Raw genomic sequence first — 5,619 nt, 5'->3', positions numbered from 1 at the left:
CAGTACCTAAAAGGAGCCTACAAATAGGAGGGGAATCAACTCTTTGAAAGGATAGATAACTGCAGGACAAGGGGTAATGGTTTTAAGTTGAGGGAGAGAAGATTTAGGTTGGATGTCAGGGGGAAGTTCTTTAAAGAGAGAGTGGTGAGGTGCTGGAACAGGCTGTCCAGAGAGGTTGTGGATCTCCTGTCCCTAGAGGCGTTAAAAGCCAGATTGAATGGGGCTCTGGGAGGCCTGGTCTGGTATTAAATGGGAGGTTGTTGGCCCTGCATGTGGCAGGGGGGTTGGAGATTCATGATCCTTGAAGTCCCTTCCAACCTTGGCCATTCTGTGATTCTGTGATTCTGTGCTTTTCACCAACAATGATTCACCTTTTGCAGTCTGAGCTGTCACTTTTTTGCAACGCACTAATGACGCAAAAATGCCACACTCCTTTAGACTATGTTGTATCCAAGCAAGTCAAATTCTGATGGAATTGGACAATGACATGATGGAGTTCCAGGCTGAGACTACTTTGTAAGCTCTTTGATAAGCCCCTCCAAGCAATAAACATTTCACTTCTGCAAACTATGATGTTTACTTGTCTTTTCAGGGAGACAGAAGCAAGAGCCTTAACAAATATTGGTATGCAAAAGTGATTACAGAACATAAAAAGAGAAATATTCTTCCTTTGACTAGTGCCAGATATTTTCCTCCATCTGCCTCCATCACAGCTCTATAAGGTTCTTACCCAGTGGCTGCTAAAAAAAGGGATCAGTGAACCCTTTGCACAGTTCAATATGGATAGTTGAGGAATTTGACTTTCATGATGTTCCAAAGTGTTGTCTTACAGAACAGCTCAGACTTGTTATTACAAGAAAATCACAGCCTTTAGAAAGGAAAAATCTGACAGTGTTAATATTTTCCCTTCTTAAAGCCTGAGAGCTGGTGTTAATTAAGAAACCTCAGACTTTCAGACTAGATTCATTGCATTACACTAAAAGGTCTTAGGACTTGGGTCCAGGAACTGGAAGAAAATATTCTGCGCAGAGACATTGTCAGAAAAAATCCCTTTGGATTCTGTGTTCATACACCTCATGCTCTTTAAAATTATTTCTGAAGATAGCACCTGGGAGTTAGTGGAAAACATGGACTGTTCAAGCCAGGATGATATAGATAGGAAGAGGCCAGAATATTACACTGATTTTAGGGCCAGGTAATATTCAGTTTAACGGTATAGACATATTCTCATAATAACCATTAATAAGTCAAGATGCTTAGAGAAGCTCAAGCATGTTTAGAGGCAGTAGTGAACTTTCCCTGTTTGGCACAATGAAAATGTTGTTCAAATAGTTTTCCTGTTGTTGTTGTTGTTTTTGTTTTGTAGTATTTTGCTGTTTTTTCTCCTGTGATTTATGCAGGAAAAGAACCGAGTAGCTTGCTGTCTCTTAAACAGAACGGCAAGGAAGCATCAGCAAACTGGAGAAAATCTTGCTATGGTACTTAGTTGAAAGGATTCAGTCACTTGTCAGTTCCTAATATGCATATTACACCTCATCTTCACACTCATAATGTTTATAACATCATAGCATTTTCAAACATTTTATAAAGGCATTATAACTTATTTTATTTTTTTAGTTGCAGACTCAAGCAAACAGGTTTTAGCATGGTTGCATGCTCTCACTGCACTGGACTAGAGGTAGCACCTGTTAATATTTAAAAATGATGTTTACTGTATAGTTACAGAAGTGATATTTTGTTTAACCATTGGACATATATTTCCCTTCATAGTCTTTGAGCCATGTCAGATCTGCTTCCAGTTTCCACATCATCTGCTTCTCCTAGTGAAGACTGTTAAATTAGAAAAGTAGACAAATACTCTATGGGGTTTTTGGAAAATCTTAAGTCAAATAACAGAAATTATTTAGTCTACTGTCCCAATGCAATTGTCCTTTAGGAGTTGTACTAGCAGTTAAACTGCAGTAGTGATATGATGGTGATGACTGTTCATATTATTAATGACTAATTTTACAATCATACAACTAAACTTTCTTCACTGTGAAGTGTAATTAAGAAATGTTAGCTTGTGTAAAGTTTTTCTTTTCTCTCTCTGAACATCAAACACGTGACACCATTCTGTTTAACTGGAAGTAGAATAAAATGTCCAGAGCACAACATCAAAGTTGCCCAAATTGTGTAATAATAAGCCAAGTGGCTGCTTTCATTCAGAATTTTTACCGGGGTGACTGACGTTATTGTAGTGCTTCATCTTCAACAAAGCAGGCTGCTCAAATGAGGATGTTGCACTGGATATAGGCACCTGTCATATCTGCAGATTTGACTAAGGTATTACAAAGGAAGGCAGGCATAATGTCCTTATTACTGAAATCCTGAGCAGCAATATCTGGTGGGAGTCTTGATCAGAATATCTCCTTATGGCAGTCAATGTAATGTCACATTCCTAATTGAATACATGCTGATAGGATTCCTTGTCAGCCAGCTCTGATTCTTACAGTGGTGGCTCCTTTCTGCTAGAAGAGGGTGTTCCCAGAAGCTCTGCACTCTTTTAAATCTGCAGATGGCTCTAGGGTGACAGAATGCTCATGCAGTGCCATGTGGTAGCCTAACACTACAGTGCAGTAAAAATGTTTTGCTTCAAATCAGCCTTTAAACATATTTCATAACTGAGTTTATTAACTCTGCTTATATAGTAAAAGTGACTGCAGCTTGCCATGCACTAAGAAATCCACTGCTTTTTATATTCTTAGGATGATGCATATTCTCTAAATGTCTTAATACGTGCTCAGCCTGGTTTCACAGTAGCCAAATTCACCATAAGTGATACAAGTGCACAAAAGCGTGCAAACTGAAAGCTTGCACCACTGGATAGTTCTAGTCTTCTGCTGACTGTGAACTACTTTAATTTAGCACTTACAGGACAGCAAAGACACAGAAAGGGATGGTATTTGAGATCTGGGGATATAACAAGTTCTCAATGGCCATAACCTGTAATACAATAACACAAAAGTTTGCTATGCTATGTTATCTGCTTCTATTTCCCTGAACAGAGTAAGAAGTACTGAGTGTAAAATGGATCATACTGTATTTGATAACCTTGTCCATCATCTGTTTAAGAGTTAATTGTCCACATTGTATTCCAAGGTGCTTTCTCCAGCTCATTTTAAAACAGTACTTGCATGATGATCTTGGTACTTCTCTTGGGAAACTTCTGCAAACTCAGCAGGTGAAACCTACTGGATGTAACACGGTAAGAAAAATGAAGACGTGCTCAAAGCAGTTGAAGCTCAGAGGCGTGAGTAGGTAGGGAAATGTTCCACTTCTGCTTGTCCAAGAGAGTATCTTGAAAGTAGACCATCTCCAGCTATATTTGGAAGCAATTTGGTGTTTATATAATGGAAAATCTACTCTTGTAAAAGCTATTAGATACGGTTATTACTACTGTATTCACAGAAAGAATACAGATAGTGTGGGCTGATCCAAAACTGTCTGCACTTCAAACATCCTTCTAAATAAGTATATTTCAAGGCACTGAAGAACAAGAAATCAAGTTTTCTTGTGACCAGTTAAACCATGAAACAATATGGGAATGAGGCTGTTGCCTCTACTAATGTCTGCTTTCTACTACTTTGGATTATGTGGGAACTATTAACAATTACCATATGCACCTTACTTTCCCTAAATGTTGCTGTCTTGTCTGATTGCAAAGGGAAACAAACATGGAAGAAAACAATGAAAGAGTCTTAGAAAATTGTCCAAAGTCTTTGTGGGAACTAATAAGGAAGCTCTGAATTGGAAATTGCCTCTGCCAGTTACCAAATTGGTGGGCAAGTTTACTGTTTCCATCCCAAAGCAGAACATTACTGCTTTTCAGGTACTGATTTGAGGAAAGAACAGTGGTTAATTGAGTTGTGAGTGCAGGCAGGACATGACAACTGATTGAGAAGCAACTGGCAAGTTGAAACAGAGCAACCTGACTCACCTATCCCCAAATAGCCTAGAGATAGAAGCAGCAGAGTAAAGCTGAATTTATTGAGGTTCAAAAGGAAATAGAAAAGCTGAAGTAAGTACCTTTCATTTGTTTAAACTCTTTTCTCTGTGTTTAAGTAATGAGAAGCTGGGTAGGGGTCACTTCAATTTATCTGCTGCCAGACTTGAAAGAAAAGGTTTATTGATGATAAACACAAATATGTGTCTGTCCGTCAGTTGAATGTGAGCAGCAAACAAGATATCTTCACCAGGATTTCTAGTCTTAGATTGGTGGGACTGTATGTCTCTATCCATAGAAAGTTGAGGGTAACAAACCTCTTCTCAGGAAAGTTTGCTTGAGTGATATAGAAAGACACTTCAGTACAGCTTATCTGTAGTTAGAACTCATCTCCTGGAAATACTTTCTTCTAATTTGAGCAATCAAAAAACGAGCAATTATTTACTTAAAAAATTGCAAAATTCTAACATTTTTTTCACTTCCTGTCAACAGCTGATGTGCAAAACAAGTGATCCAGAAATAGCGTTTCTTGGTTCATTGCTTTGAAAGAAATATTTGGTATATATGTTACTACATATAGCTTTTCCTCAATAACTGAATTTATTCTCACACAATTTTAATTATTCTTAAAGAAATGTAATTTGCAAAAGCTTTAATAATGATAGGTTTAGATTTATTTAAGGATATTATTTTCCTTGCAATTTTCTTTGAAGCATGACCTGTAAATGCCTTGCAGCCAGTATCAATTACATATTCCTAACTAGTAGAGCACTTCTGAAATCAGTCACTGGTTCTACAGTCAGAAGTAAGTGTGGGCCAGGGAGGCATTAAGTCATCTATTTTAACAGATTGAGGCAGACACTATCATTTGAAATAAAAAGTAATCCATCTTTTTCTGTTGTTGCTGTTCAATAAGCAGAAAGAACACAGAAGTGTGCCGAGCACTTATTAGCATCTATGAGCACCAGGGAAAACCTAGCAGTAGAATAATTTCAGGTTAGTAGGAATCTGAAGAAGGATGCAAGATGGAAATTATGGGAAAGAGAAGACAAACTCCTTCAACCCATTCTTTCTCTCATGTCTGTAGTTCAAAGGAGCTTTTATTTTTCACTATGGTAGTTGAAAGATTACCTTATTTTTTATTAGAACTGAACAAAAATTTGTTCTTATTTTGTTAACTCTGGACTCAACAGTTTGTTTCTCTGAATCTAGAATTGGACTTTTAAAGAAAAAATCTTAAGAAATGCATTGTAAGTGAATAAATTTAAACGAACATGCAGGGATAGAAATTCATATTTAGTAGTATTGCAGGTTCACCAGTGTATCTTTTGTTCCAGGATTTATATACTAGATAAAAGATTTCTGTTTCCTTTGAAGGGAAGAAATGAGGTGTAAAAAAAACCCAGGAAACATATTCTACCTTGATATAGAATACAGTGTTTATGGTGAACAATCTGAAAAAAAAAAAATAAAAATTGAGCATTTTCGGGAGAAAATAATGTATTGTCTCTCTACAATTACAATTCTATGACCTTAACAAAGAGGAAGGCATGCAGATCCTGAAATGCAAATATTGACATGGAATAACAAAAAAATCAAGTACTTATGGGAGTAATAAATGTGTAAAACTCATT

Source organism: Meleagris gallopavo, chromosome 2, assembly GCF_000146605.3.
Source record: "Meleagris gallopavo isolate NT-WF06-2002-E0010 breed Aviagen turkey brand Nicholas breeding stock chromosome 2, Turkey_5.1, whole genome shotgun sequence".
In the NCBI taxonomy this organism is placed as follows: Eukaryota; Metazoa; Chordata; class Aves; order Galliformes; family Phasianidae; genus Meleagris; species Meleagris gallopavo.
This window is presented reverse-complemented; position numbering follows the sequence as displayed.